General features: G+C 43.9%; 1 protein-coding gene across 10 annotated transcripts in view; it reads right to left on the bottom strand.

Moving 5' to 3' along the window:
* LOC144679358 (NEDD4 family-interacting protein 1-like) overlaps positions 1 to 16,160 on the bottom strand; it is a 188,994-nt gene that overhangs the window by 45,500 nt on the left and 127,334 nt on the right. The window contains exon 7 of one of the 10 annotated variants that reach the window (XR_013576343.1): positions 12,362 to 12,417. The exons of the other annotated variants lie outside the window; for them this stretch is intronic. The gene's annotated coding sequence lies outside the window, so the exon portion shown is untranslated. The remainder of the gene's footprint in view (positions 1 to 12,361; positions 12,418 to 16,160) is intronic. 10 annotated transcript variants of the gene reach the window in all.

Below are 16,160 nucleotides of genomic sequence, written 5' to 3'. Positions count from 1 at the left end.
CTGTTGTTTTCCTTGTTCACACAGGTCCCAAATCCCTTGCAGGGAGCATCTTGCCAATTGGCTTTCTAATTGTTACAATTCCAAGTGCAAAAGTCCATAGAAAGTCTATTGTGGACAAGTGTATGTGTAATGAATGGCTGGCGCCATTTGTTTGCCACTTAATGCATTTACAAAAGTAAACCTGTCTTTTCTACATTTTTAAGCCTTCTTTGTTTGTGTATGTGCCAGGGTGTTGCACTGCATGTCAGAAGATAATACACTAAAAGTCAGTTATAAAAGGCATTTGTGGCTTTTCAGGTTGCTATCTTGGGTGGAGCCCTCTTTATTATTACAGCCCTGTACATGTTATAGTTGGAGCAAAACTAAACCCAGAGAGCAGCAATTACTCCATTTCACAATTACAAACTAGTTATCATGGCCAAGTTCTCAATCCAGAATGCTCATTTGAATCCAATGTACAAAAGCCCAAGGCAGGGCAAAACTGACAGACTTCACTATGAAAAGCAGATCTACCTGAGGCTAAAGAAAAGAAAGTGCTCAGTTATTCTGAGTGACTTGCAGAAAGAACTAGATGCCAGAAATTTGGCAGGGAAGTGTTTACCGGTAAAACATGTAAATCAGTACCTTGTACCTGCTAGCAGTTCTATTTATAAATGCACCGTATGATGCACACAGGGTTTGTGCAAATGTGCAGATTTGCAGGCAAACCTAGTGTGTATAAATGTCAGTCTTGTATTATGCAAGTGCAAAAGCTTGCTATTTCTTCAATTCCTCTTAAACCAACAAACCATAGAGTTAAAGTTTAATGGAGCTCATCAAACACTATCCCAAAAACTCTAATGGAAGCACACAGTTCTCTTTGCACTACATTTCAGACCATAGTAGTGATTATATAACATTAGCAACGCCAACATTGTGTTGCTGTGAAGATGGGACAGTGGTAGAACAAAAGCAGGCATGGCAGGGCTTGACAACTGAAACCTTGGTCAGTCTTAGGGATTTTGTTAGCCTCGTCCTCTGTGATGTAGGTTATTCCATCTTCAGTGAAATAAAAGACTGACATAGTGACAAAAAAGCTTTACATAAAATGAGCCTATATAGTTCTCAGCAATTTTCAGGGGAGGGAGGAAGGGAGGTCAGCTCCAGCCACCTGGGAATAAATAGTTGCACTTGACACATATGAGATCATTTCCACCCCTGCAAGAGGTGTGTCAGTTTGAAAGCACTTTATTCTCACTCAGTCTCACTTTCATCTAGATGTCACATTTATTAACTCAGATTTTTAAGAATATTTTTGCGTGCATGTCAAGGTGAGAATTGTTAGTGCTGTAAACTGAAGCAGTTTACAATTTCAAGCACCCATGTAAACATTAAGCATTCTCAGTTACAGTTTGTTCTTCAACCTTTTAACAGTTCACATCTTACTCCGCACAGAGATTAGTTGTTCAAGTACTGAGTTTCCTGACTTAACAGTACTCTTACGATTAGTTCAACTTTACACCCAAAGAAACTAGTCCAACAGCTCAGACAAGTGCAAGTGAGAAAATGATAAGCTGAAGAAGGCACCAACTTCACATAGCGATTACAGGTTTCTAAGGTTCTTTTTTTAACCCTTTCCTTCATTTTTTACAATCGCTGATACCCACACTTAATTTTACCGCAGTGCTCCTCTTTTCTAGATAAAGATTTTGTGACTCCCTGGCTCAAACACACACAAATTGAATTCAGCCAAGAGATTTCCTTCCCAATGGACATATCACTCCACGCTATTATGACGAGGAGGAATTGGAGCAGCATGGCTAAACCAGGAGAATCAGGCTGAACAAGGCTGAGGACAACAGCATACCAATATGTGTACAAGTTATTCCTACTTGAATCTTTCTGAAGAGTTGTGTATTTGAAGGTTGCACCTCTCCAAGGATTCCGCTGGGCATCTCTGTCACCTTCACCGCAATGATGTGCAGGCTCACTCTATTGCCACAACTGCTTTGCCCCTGGCCATTGAGACTCCAGCAATCTTCAGGTTTAACAGCTCTGCTTTCTTCCAGGCTGTCACAGGGGATCAGTGCAATATAAACCAGTGAGCTTTCAGAGTGTATAGCTGCAGGAAGCTGATGCCCTCTTTGGTGGAGCACCTAGGACACCAACCACCAACCCTCCATCACGTTCAAGCCCTTTACAAGTATGTTGGATCACTACTTTCAAGCAAAAAGTTGTAACATTTGTGAACTTGTCAAATAACTGTGCTGCAGTGAGGTAATTCAGTGTTGGTGATAATCTGATGCTAGTATGGAAGAAGGAGGAATCCGCCCTGAAGTAGATGCCCATGATCAAATGTGTCATCAGAACAGGCACTAGCCACAGGCCTGATCTTGAGAAGCATGTATCAGAATGGGCCCTTGAAAATTATTGGAATGGTTACATTGTCACCAGAAATGCAATGCCTATGTACAGACTTAAATTGGCCAAATCAAACACCGAGTTCAGCAAAAATTTCAGACCAACAGCTAGTTGGCGCAGCCACTTTATAGAACAAAACAGTCAAGCATTGCGGCAGACGACCAAGATCGCTCAGAGACCACCAATAGACCCCAATGCAAAAATTACCAGTTTCCAGTGCTCTTCTTGATGTATATTAATAGCCTAGACTGTGGTGTTCAGGGCATGATTTCAAAATTTGCAGATGATACAAAGATTGGAAACATCAACTGTGATGAGGATAGTCTTGAACTTCACAACAACATAGACAAGTTGTGGAATTGGGCAGATTAAGTGGCAGATGAAGTTCAATGCAGAGAACTGGGAGGTGATTCTATCCTTAATTGGCCCTGCTCTTTCTTTACTACCCTTTTATTATTTATATGCTTATAAAAGACCTTAGGATTCCCTTTTATGTTAGCTGCCAGCCTCTTTTCATGCTGTCTTCTTGCTTTTCTTATTAGTCTTTTCAGTTCCCCACTGGTCCTTCTATATTCAGCCTGATTGTCCATTGTAATTTCTACCTGACATCTGTTTACCCCTACTTCTTCCTTTTCATCTTCACCTCCATCTCTCTCGTCATGCAGGGTGTTCTGGATTTATTTGTCCTACCTTTCCCCTTCAAAGGGAATATACCTTGACATTGCCTGCAATACTTTTTCTTGAAGGTGGCCCATTGTTCAGCCACTGTCTTTCCTGCCAAATTTGATTCTAACTCACTCCACTCAGTTGTATTCTCATCCCATTGAAGTTGACTTTCCCCCAGTTAATTATCCCTGCTCTGGATTGTTCTTTGTCCTTTCCCATGGCCAACCTAAACCTTATGATACAATGATCACTGTCCTCTAAATGCTCTCCCACTGATATTTGATTCACTTGACCAACTCATTCCCCAGATCCAGGTTCACCAGTGCCTGCCCTCTCGTTGGATTGGAAACATACTGCTGCAGAAACTTATCTTGAACACATTCCCAGAGCTCGCGCCCCTCCTGTCCCTTTACACTATTTCTATCCCAGTCTACATTTGGATAATTGAAGTCTTCCATCATAATTACTCTATAATTCTTGCACCTCTCTGTAATTTCTTTGCAAGTTTGTTTCTCTACATCCTTTCCACTAGTTGGTGGCAGGATTAATTAATGACCTCAGAGTAAAGGCACCCCTAGGTAGCAGAGACCACAATATGATTGAATTTTACATCCAGTTTGAAAGGGAGGAGAGTGGGTCTAAAAAATTCGTATCTTAAGCTTGAATAAGGGCAACTATGTGGGAATGAAAGCTGAGTTAGCTGAAGTGAACTCGGAAACTAGGCTAGAGGACAGATCAATAGAGAAGAGTGGCAGACATTTAAGGGGATATTTCAAAGCCCTCCCTCTTACTCCATTCCTCCAGCCATGAACTGAACTGCTTAATCTTCCTAATCTTATGCTCATTAGCATGTGGTACTGGGAGTAATCCTGAGATTACCAATCTTTGAGTCCTGCTTTTTAATTCCCTTCCTAACTCCCTAAAATCTGCTTTCAGGACCTCATCCCTTTTGCTACCTCTTTCATTGGTCCCAATGTGACCATGACCTCTGCTGTTCACCCTCCCCAAAAGAATGTCCTGCAGCCACTCTGTGACATCCTTGACTCTGACATGAGAGAGGCAGCATATCATCCTGGAGTTACGTCTATGGCCGCAGAAACGTTTGTCTGCCCCCTAACTATGGAATCCCCTACCACTATAGCTCTCACTCTTCCTCATCCCCTCCTGTGCAGCTGAGCCACCTGTGGTGTCATGAACTTGGCTCTTGCTACAGTCCTCTGAGGAACCATTTCACTCGCCAGTTTCCAAAATGGAAAACAGGTTAAAGAGCAAGATAGCCTCAGGGGATTCCTGCACTACCTGCCTGTTTCTCTCAGATATTGTGGTGATCACCATTCCCTCTCTGCCTGTGTACTTCTTAACTGCGGTGTGACCACCTCTCTAAATGTACTATCTGTGTAATCCTCAGCCTTGTAGATGCACCACAGTGACTCCAGCTGCCTCTCGAGTTCCGCAACCTTTGAGCTCAAGTTTCTGCAGTTGGTGACACTTCCTGCGTATATAGTTACTGAGGGCACTTTGTGACTTCCCACGTCCCGCAAGATGCACATTCCACATGTTCAAGCTGCACTGACGTACCTTAAACTTTGTGTAAAGTTTTTATTACAGTATGGTATAATACACCTGTCACTCACCAATCATCTCTCTCTGTGCTGAGTCTGGAAAGGCCTATACATACCAACTAATCATCTTATGGAACTCCTGTGAAGTTACTTTTAGATTTTATCTGTAAACTCCCGGCTCTCTCTCTCTGCTGCTTTTTGGGCTTTCTCTCTCTGGACTCCCGCTGCTTTATGAGTTTCCCCTGTAGCAAAGTAGGAACCAACTACTGGAGGCAAACTCCAACTTAAGCACTCTAACGCAGCCCAAAAGCAGCACTCCAGTGCAGACGTGGCACAAGTTAGGAGTGTGATGGAAAACTCTCCACCTGCCTAGAGTGCAGAATCAGCAATATGCATGAAACACCCATGAATTTCAATGTGTCTAACAGTCAACCTGTGGAGTGGAATGGTTTGAAAACAATTCTAGTGAAAACATCAGGACATGAGAAGACAAGATTTGTGGTGGTACTAGACTATATGGCTGATGGGATGATATTAAAGCCTATGGTAATTTTCAAATGTAAAATCATGCCAAACACGAAGCGCGGAATATTCCGTGCCCATTGGCGTCAGGCGTCATGGCTGGCGTGAGCGGATAATATGGCGGGAAGGCCAAAAATCGGTTTCAAGACGTCGTGAAACCGGTTTGCAATCACCTGCTCTGCCCGTCAGTGGCGAGTCACCTTTCCCAGGGAACTTCATTTTAATAGATCTGCATATCATTATAAGCCTTGCTCGCCGGAATCATCTGCCCACACTGGATTATCCGGGCATATTGGCATGTAATTTCACGACTGAACATAAGTGATGTGCATATGGCGAGCTGCACTTCACTCAGGACTTTGAGTTTTGTTTGCCTACCTTGCTTCGGGCAGCATTGCAGTCATCAGTGCCAGTCTTCGCAGGCAGCACCACATCACTTTTAGCGGGGGGGTCACAGGCAGGTCTCTACTTAGCTTTTCAATGGCTGCAGGGCTAGGGCTTGCTTGGGGAAGGGGGATAAGTGGCCTCAACAAGGGTAAGAGGCTGCAGCGATAGGGCATTACTGGGGAAGGGGGGTATCCCAGGGTGTGTGTGTTGGGCACACGTTGATCTATGCAAGTGGCCTCAAGATGGTGAGGGCTGAGGAGGTAGTCTCCAGAGGAGATGAGGTCAGATGGAGATGTGAGGGTTTGTGTGAGAGAGTGAGTGGTGATGTCCCTTGAGCTGGCAGTGAGTGAGATGCCAGTGAATGTGTGAGCTTGTGAGTGTGTGAGTTTAGAGTGGTGAGATGGTTGCCTTACCCTGGCGGCACAGATGAGTTCATTCACCCTCTTTCTGCACTGGATGGTGAGCCTCTTCTGTGCAGTTTTGGCGCTGACTAAAAATCCCACTGTTTCCCAAGCCAGAGTGGTGAAACTGATGTGCCTTCTGCGGCCGGAGCAGGGGCACAGGACATTGGGGTGGGCTCCAACAGTGCCCAGAAGGATAGTTCACTGAATTGCGGGGCTGCAGTCTTCTTGCCTTTCAGGGCCATGTCTTCCGTGCAGCAGTCCTAGGCTGGATGCACTGACAGGTGTGCGCGCGGCTGCACTTTAAATATGGTGCCTGGCGCGAGGAAGCCGCGAGATGACATCATGGTGGGAGGATTGGAGGCTGCCCACCAATGAAATGGCGTGTTTCCTGGGAATGCATGATTAATGAGGTGGGATTTCGATGATACGACGCGGAAACCCACCATTGCGCCAGTGGGTAAAACATTCTTTTTCCTGCCCACTACTGCACTTGGTGCAAATCTGGGATGATTCCATCCCAACTTCCCTGCAGGAGTTTTTGTGCATATCCATGACAATGGTTGAACAGATAAGGATGGAGTGAAGTTATGGATCGCTAATGTGTGGAATAAGCCTCGCAGCAACCTACGTAAAGAATACAGCTTATTAGTGTGAGACATGTTCAGAACCCATATAACCAAGGAGGTCAAGAGGTGCCTGCGAAGAAATAACACCCACATTGCAGTTATACCAGGGCATCTAAAACCCATAGTTCAACCTTTGGATATGTGCCTTAACAAGCCATTCATGGATCATGTTCGCACTGAAAAGGATAGGTAAATATCTCATGGAGAAAAAATCTTCACAAAGAGTGAAAATATGCATGCTGCCCCTGCTTTATGTTTTGTGTGGTTGCTTTATCAAATCGTGGGATGTTATAGTGCACCAAGTGTCATCAGATGGTTCCAAAATGTGCAATATTCAATTCAATAGATGGAAAGGAAGATGATCAGCCATGGAGGGATGAATCTGAAAGTTAAAGCGCCACATGTAATGCAGAGTGGGATGCTTACGATGATGCCATAGCCAAAGTAACTTAGAATGAATTCGATGAACTCTTTGCATTGGATGCCGAAGACAATGAATATGTTGGTTTTAAAATGTTTTGATTGTGGTTAAAGGTATCTTTGTACAATTAGTTAATTCAATAAACCGTGTCACATTAATTTAGTATTAATTACTGGGTTATTTTCACATTTCAAAATGGGGACCGCCCACACCAGCGTTTCACATTTTATATTCAGCATATAAGTCAACTCCTGTTCTCGGAAGAATTTTTGGAGGTTGACTTATATGGTGCGATCTATAGTATAGTTTGAAGTTTTGAAGCAAAGACTTGGGCCGGCTACACAGTTCAGCGATTCCACTCTGCAGATTCTCCTCCAGACTGCCAGGGGACGATGGGAGCTGCTCTTCCCGAGTAATGGCAACACGGGACCCTCCCCACCTGCCCAAAGTGGACTGGATGGAGATCATAGAGGAGGTTAACAGCCATGGGCCCATTCAAAATGATGGAAGGAGTGCCGGAGAAAAGTCAATTACATCCTTTGATCTGCCTGGGTAAGTGGCAAGGTGGCATGGGATTATCTCTCACATGGGCATCAGGCTATTTATTTGTGCGAGTGTGCAACTAGACTGGGTGGGTGAATGCGTGATCAGCCTCAGGACTGCATGACACTTGACATCAAAGCGTGTGACAGTTTGGCTTGTGTGAGCGATTGGATGTAACTTAACATCAATCCATATACACTCTGACCTGTATTCTGTCGCTCTAGCCATTGGCTCCATTCAGCAGTGGCTAGGAAGATGGGTACGAGTCACCTTGACCTCCCTCCCCAGGTGGCCCTTCTCCTCAGGGAGACAGGGAAGTGCCATTGCGTACCCAGATGGAGGAGGATCCTGCTGCCCTTGGGATGTCCTCTCAGGTCACCCCCAGGGTTAGCAGTATCTCATCTTCTCCTCTGCTATTGACCCTATTGCCTCCAGCAGGCGTGGCCAAGGAGGTTGCCCCTGCACCAGTGTGGGACACCCCCAGTAGGATGGGATCCTCAAGGCCCAGACCTCCAGAGAGTGCTCACCAAAGTCAGTGCAGGCAACAAGGCATCACACTCAGCAGCCTGACTCCACCCCAGCTGCTGATGCCAGGTTCACAAGACATGGTAGGTTATTATGAAATTCATTTCGTCACATGCCAACATTGCAGAATATATTGTTTCCACATTACTCGTGTGCATCATTATCCCTTTTGGGGAATTGATTAGTCAGAAACCTCACTATATGATCATTCCTCATGGTTAGCACTCATTGAAGGCTACAAGGGAATGTTAGACATCTCCTTCATTGTGTAGGAGACTATGCTGTTGTGTGTTTGCGATCAACCTTTATTTAATGTTCACGTGTGTGTCCATTTAGATGATCGCCAGTCTGTGGGACATATAGAGGAAGATGCAGACTCCGCAGACACTCCATTAGATCTAGTGTCAAGGAAATTGCCTGAGATTGTGCTGCACAGAGACAATTGAACAACTGAAGTCAAAGACCTATAATGATGCAGCAGGTTCTGAGATCTCGGTCATTTTTGGCTGCTCAATATATGCCCACTGGTGCATTAGTTCTCCTGGGTAACAATCTTTCGTAGCAAGTGTGTGTGTCAGACATCCACTCCCCTTGCTATTCTAGGTGGTAGAGGATGCAGGTTCAGAGGTATCTCCTGGATGGGAGGCTGACAGGGTTTTGTAGACGTCCCAAACAGGCAAACCTGTCCCGGTGATGGGAGAATGGTCATCCTCAATCGTTGGTGAATCTCGTGTATATGAGATTGTCCCTGGTATCCTTGGCATGTCTCTCTATGGCACTGGTATCCAGGGTAATGCATGTTCATGCCCTCTTCCTCACTCTCATCCATTCATCCTCATCTGTTGCTTCTCCCTGTTGTCCCGATGCAAAGGTTCACCATGTTGCAAGGCCACATTACACAGTGCACAAAATATCATGGCTATCTGTGAAACCCCTCTGTGTAGCATACTGCAGAGCCCCTCCGGATCTATCAAGGCAGCAGAAGTACATTTTTAAAATGCCAATGGTTTATTCAATGATGGCTCTGCTGGAGGTGTGGGCTGAGTTTTAGCGCTCTTCCACTGCATTGTGGGATGTCACACTGATGTCATCAACCAGGTCCGGATGAGATAGCCCTGATCACCCAGGATCCAGTCGTCAATCTGGGAAGGGACCTCAGGAAGCTCAGGAAGCTGTGAGTCCCACAAGATGAAGCAGCCATGACTTCTTCCTGGGCAATGAGCAAAACCCTGCATAATTCTTCGCCTGTGGCTGCAGACCAGTTGAACATTTAGAGAGTGCAATTCCTTGTGATCCACATATGCCTTTGGCTGTCCTCATGGAGCTCGCTAATGGCAACATGAGTGCAGTCAATTACCCTTTGCAATCTCAGGAAATGAGCGATGACAGAGAAGTCAATTGCCCTGGCCGCCTGACTGTTGTTATCTGTGGTGAACATAATGAACTTATTGGCCTTGTTTTACTCACTGTGGAGGGCATTGGTCACCCCTTTGATGCACGTGTGTGTGGCAGCCTATGAGATGCCATACCTGTCGGCCATGGAGCCCTGGAAGCTGTCGGTGGTGAGGAAGTTGAGCACTACAGTCAATTTGAGGGCCACTGGCATGGGGATGCTGTCAAATCGATGTGGCTGCAGATCTTGCTGCAGGATCTGCCAGATTTTGGTGACTGCTTCCCAGGATAGCCTCATGCATTGATAGCATTGCCTCTTGGAGATCTGGAAATAGTTTGTCCACATCCTGAAGATGCTCTGCCATGCCAGTGACCTTCTTCTCCAATGCCTTCCCTGAACGGCTGCCTCCTAACTACTGTCCCCCTCTGGTGCTGCCTGCTACTGGCCTTGTGACTTTGGTTGCTGACCGGTGAGAGCCCTCCTTTGTTGCATCCTCTCCTCCTGTTGTAGGAAGAGGTTGTAGCTATATTGGGTGTATGACACCCATAGGTATTCTACCAAGTGGACTATGTGAAAAAGGCAGACAGTGATATGAGAACTGTCCATGGGTTTCATCAATGCAGCTGCTGAACAGTGAGATTTTCTAATCCTTCCATTATCCACACCCAAAATTCCATCCGCCCTACACTGGCCTCTTCTCAATTGGATCTGCATTCCTGGCAGCTACAAGTGAGTTTTTGTAAACAACCAGTAACAGCATGCAAGTGACCTTGCTTTGCAATCTGTGACCCCCCACACTCCCCCTCTCACCTTCAACCTTGTCCCCATCACCCTTGACCCTCCCAGCATCACCATGCACTTTCTCACTGTTACCCTTGAACCTCTCCCCATCACCCTAGACCCAGTCATCATGGAAGTGGACATGCCATCTCTCTCCAGAACCTACCCCTATCTCCGGCGAGCATGAGAAATAGGCCATTAGGCCCATCCAGCCAAATCTGCCAATCCTCCCGACCCTCCATGCAAGCTGCCATTCTCCTGCTTCCCTTCTTTGTGCCACAGAGTTCAACAAAGACAACTGCTCACAACTGCACTCCATCTTTAAATGAACATGAACTAGTTGACATGAGGATTCCGTATGTCATTGACTTAATCTTGAAAGTAGGGCTTAATTTCAAAATGTTTTAATATAATGAGGATTCATGGCATGCAAATATGGTACAAGTATGAAAAACCACAGGACAGCATGAGGCCTGACCTGCCATTGCCACGGCGCTAATTTAATTTTTTATTCTCAACCCGCCGTTGCAATTTCAACATTTTGGCTCCTGACTGATTAGCTCAACACACCAGCCACATTTCCTGCTTCCAGGGCCTTCATTAAATTCCGCCCATTGTATGGTGGGCATTAACTTGCGATTCATATGAATTCCTATGAATAGACACAGAATGAAACTGGGTGGATGATGGGTTAGAAGGTGTATGCTTGTAATATGTAATGCTGTAAATAAATATTAAAGTGAGTAAAGATTGGCTCCAGTTCTATCCTTCACCAACTGGCTTTCTGGAATAGAACAGTTTAGGCTAGTGAATGAAGTGCCAACCCAGCAGATCTCTTTGGCCTAGATGGTCTCCAGCTTCTTGAGCATTGATTGTTGGAGCTGCAGCCATCCAGGGAAGTGAGTTGTGCCTTGTAGGTGGTAGTGAAGCTTTAAGGAAGTTGCATGAGACATGCACTAAGTATACAAAGCCTCTGACCTACTCTAGTAGCCATAGCATTTACATGACTGATTCAGTCGAGTTTCTGGTCAACAGCAGCCCCAGAAAGGTTCATGTAGGGGGTTAGGAGTGATGATAAAGTCAAGTGGAGATGCTTAGCCCCCCTCTTGTTGAGAGACAATCATTGACTGGCACTTGTGTGGCACATATGTTACTTGTTACCTTTCAGCTCAAACTCAATATTGTCCAGATCTTGCTGCATGTGGGCATGGACTGCTTCATTATCTGAGGCGTTGTGAAAGGAGCTGAATATTGTGCTATCAACACAAAACAGCTCCACTTCTGACCTTTTCTGGGGAAATATATAAAGCACTGAGCTGTGTTTGCATTAATGCAACAGGTTTGAAAAATAAGATATGTGATCTGGAAGGTCCAACAGGAATAGATTGGACACCATTAGCAGCACGGGTACATGGTAGAATAATTCCTATCGATGGAATGCATATCTGTAAGGCTATAAATTGTTCAGAAAAGGCAGTACTGGGAGAAAAGGAAGCAGCGTGGCATTATATATAAGGTTCAGCTTTGAGGTACAAATGAGAGGGGACCTAAAAAAGGAAAGCACAAACACAGAACCACTTTAAGTAGAACTATAACAGAGTAAACTATTACTGGGAGTAGGCTAAAGACCACCAGGCCAAGGTGAAAGCCTTAATATGAAATTACGAGATGAGATGGGGATGGTGACTGATAAGGGATCAAATACAGTAGCTGAAAATTTTAACTTACCAGAAGTTGACTGGGACATTAATACCTTGACTTGTTTGATGGCGAAGGCATTTCTAGAGTTAATAGAAGATTAAAGACTGTTTTATGACTCAGTTTGTAAAGGAGCCAACAAAGGGAAAAAACACTCTGGATTTGATTATGAGTAATAGGCACGATCAAATCTCCATTATAGAGGTGGGTGAGGCTTTAAAGCACCAGTAGTTATAATGTGATCACGTTTGACATGACACGATCGGAGAGTTTTTTAAAACCCAAACAAAATTGCCAATTTTTAAGATGGTCAACATTAAGTGCTTGAGAAATCTTGTCAGAGTGGGCCTGGAAGGTTCAAATATGACAAGGAGAATGGAGGAACAATGAAAGTTCATCGTAATTATCAAGAAATTCATAAGAAAGAAACAAACCATTTAAGGCCATGAAGGAAAATAGCACTGAATTTAGATGGATCCAAAAGGCATGCCTGAAAAGTACAAAGAAAATCAAAATGGCAAAGAAGGAAATTGAATTCAATTTGGCAAGAAAACTAAAAGAAAATAGAACATTTTTTCATTTATAGTAAGAGAAAAAGAAAAATTAGGGGTTTATTAGAGCCACTGAAAATAGGATTGGCTGACAGCATGACAATTAATGATATGGAGAAAGCAAAAGTGCCAAATTAATTATTTGCCTTAGTCTTTACCAAGGAGGAGAAAGGTACCTTATTTGACCTGGAAAGAGAACTAAATTCTTTTGTATAGGTAGTTTATAACACATGTCATGCCCAGTACAGGCATATCATATTATGAACTTTCAGTCAATGCTTACAAAAATTGAACACAGCCAAGCTGTTAAGATGGCTGTCACAAATTATGTGACTTTGGCATTAGGACTACAAACAGCATCAAGTCTCCAGGAATACCTGATTAAATGTGAACATAGGTGAGGGTATCCCACAGCCACCTGTGGAATTCACACATCTCATTGTTTAAGGATGGGCCAACACCTAAAGACTATGGAGTTTCCAGACTGCCTGCCTCCATGTTTCATATGGACAAGAGGGAAGATCGAAACTCAATAGTTTCGTATCAACTTCCCATTGTGTCACAATGGCCTCCCCATCCAAACCAGACTGGCTGGGCTTTAGAAGTGTTAACCCAGTCGTCATGTGATGGAAGCTGGTTTTAGGGACTGCAGCCTTATTACCTCAGGGCCCAGCAGATCCATGAGAACCCTCAGTCATTAGCCAGTCTGAGAGCCAGACTCTGAAACTAGCTGCAAATCATCAAGCAACTAAAACACTTAATCTGTTCTAGTTTCAAAGTTCACCGTAAAACCAACTTCCTAGATATTCAACTACATGAGACCTCACAACCTGCGATGAACCCTTTGCTTTACAAGACCCTCACTTCAACTTCAAATCATTGAATCCATTCAAGAAACCACAGACTTGCCAGGGGAGACCAGAAATCATAAATCAGAAACTGAATTAACTGTAATCTGTAAAAGTACACTATCTTTATCTGTGTGTGTATGTGTGGGTGTGGGTGTGCATGTGATGTGTTAATTCGGGCCAGTGTGATAGAATAAATAATCTTCTTTATTTTAAACTCATGAAAGATGGCTGATGAACTATTTGATTGAAATACACACTCCAAGGGTAAGAAAAGACACACCACTTTCCATACAAGACATGCTGGTTATGGGCAGTGAGATAGCACATAGAGTGTGCCCATGACACACTATTCACTTTAATATTAACCTGGTAGTGAAACAGCTGTGCAAATAAATAGCCGTGCAGGTAAACAAAACTCAGAGACTGAATAAGGTACATCTCAGAATTTTTAAGGAAATTAAACAGAAAATTACAGGAAGTCTGGCATAAATCTTCTAGTGATCTCTGAATACTAGGGGACTTGAAAGAAGGCACATATTACTCCTATTTTTAAAAAGTTGCAGAAGTGATCTAGGAACTATAGACCATTGAGTTTGGCATCCATTGTGGGTAAAGTTATGGAAACCCTTATTAAAGAAAAGATCCTGAAAGATCAGGATTGAAATAAAATTATAAAATATAGTCAATATGAATTCATGAAAGGGATGTGGTTTTCTTTGGGATTGATAGGGATAATAAATGGATGTAGGATACTTGATTTTCAATAAGCTTATTAACACAGTTCCTCTGGGAAGGTTGGTACTGATAATGAAGTTAGAATCAGTGGAAATAGTTACAATGGATATGTAATTTATTGACAGATAGGACACGGAGGATGGTGGTACAGAGACTGTCATCAGTCTGGGACAATGTTACCACTCCTGTCCTATAGGGGTCTGTTTTGGGATCTCTTTTGTTTGATATCTTTATAAATGAGCTAAGAGCCACAACCGCAGTAGCTAAATGTTGTAATATGCCTTTAAGGGATAGGAGCATGACATCACCAGAAGGGAAGTGTGGCATGTGATTCAACCTCAGTTTCACTTTGGCCTTGGAGCAGAACACAGCACACACAGCTCTGCTGCCTATGTCTTCAAGATTTCTACCGTTGTATAAATGTTCTTGTATGCCTATTCTAAATACATTACTCCACAACATGTTTACACAATCCTATAAGAGTGATTGGTGCCTTAATATCATTATAAAAGCAGGACTCTAAATTTGCAAATGGTACAAATCTACTGATGATGGTGGAATCCAAAACTAAATATGTTAAGTTACTGGAGGATTTGAATATACTTTGGAATTGGATAGACAGGTGACAATTTAGATTCAATATAGAGAAATGCAATGTGTTTCATATAGGGACAGAAATTTCAGGAACGGACTATTATTTGAATAGAAAAAAAATGCACATGGAAAATAAAAGAAATCTGCAGTTTCAGATTAACAATAAATTGAAGCTATTCCAATAATGCTTAGTGGCATTGTGTTAAATACATCAGCTGTTGGGATCTATTAAAAGGTCCATATTAAGCCAAAAAATAACGTAACCCTGCCACTTTATAGATCATCAGTGTGAACGTTGCGTATAGCTCTGATCACCACAGTACAAAAAGAAAATTACAGCTTAGAAAGTATACAGAAAAGAGCAACCAGAATGATTGAGGGGATGGAGGGATCGGATAACAAAGAACAATCATGTAAATTAGACAAGGGCCTGAATATTTCAGATGGTGGGGTTTTCCCTTCCTGCAATCTGAAGAGTTGGCGAAGAACACATCCCCATCGACTCTATCTGCCCCCTCAGCTATTTCATGCTCAAATGAGTGTCACTTGGCTGCAGGCAGGACTTCCGCCCCTCACTTGGGACAAAGTCCCACCTTAGAGAGCTGCCGGCCAATCTGATTGGCCAGCAGCTCTCTAGTACCTGCAGCAACAGGAGCAGTGGTGGACAGAAGAGGAAAAGGTTCAACATGCCAGAGTCTAAATCCCAGGGCTGGGCAGCAAGGTAAGTTTCGGGGGTCTCAGGGCAGAGAATGTAGGGAAAGCCTCGGGGGGTGGGGGGTGGTGGGGAGGCGGGGTGGGGATAGTGGAAATCGGGCGATTGGGGTGTTAGGTCAGAGGCCGGGACAGGGGGACGAAGGCCCAGCAACCACCGGAACAAAGTCAGAAGGGGGCTTCTGATGGAGGTGTTGCCCCCCCAGCCTCCCGCCTGATTCCTCAGCCTGTTCTTTCCAGGCTTTCCCCATGCCAGGTAAATCCTCCCGCCAGCCTAAAAATTGAGTCAATAATTGGCCACTTAAGGGCCTCAATTGAGGCAAGGGCGGCTTTGGCTTTGCCTGCCCCAGGGTAAAATCATTGTGAGGTTGAGATGGGTGGGAACCGGGTGGGTGGGAACCCAGTGGGAATCCCGTTCCTTCAATTTCACACTCCCACCGCCTAAAAACCCACCAGCGGTGGAACGTGAAATTCATGTTCTCACTGGGAAAGGGAAGGGTAAGGGGTGGCATAATTGCTACTTTTAAGATTTAAATGGACTAAACAATGTAGACCTTGACAAGCTCTTTCACCTTATAGAACCAAAGGACATAGCCTATGTTTGAAGGGGGGATAAATTCAAAACTGATCTGCAGAAACATTATGTCAATGAGAGAGTGGCAAGTGTATGGAACAAGCTCCCTCAAGAGACAATGGATGAGGTTAGTGATGAATCATTCAAATGTAAATTAAATACATTTCTTTCAGAAAAATAGTATTTTGGTTTGCAGGATATGAGTAATTTGAGACTT

This window comes from Cetorhinus maximus, chromosome 1 (genome assembly GCF_964194155.1).
Source record: "Cetorhinus maximus chromosome 1, sCetMax3.hap1.1, whole genome shotgun sequence".
Taxonomy (NCBI): domain Eukaryota; kingdom Metazoa; phylum Chordata; class Chondrichthyes; order Lamniformes; family Cetorhinidae; genus Cetorhinus; species Cetorhinus maximus.
This window is presented reverse-complemented; position numbering and strand designations above follow the sequence as displayed.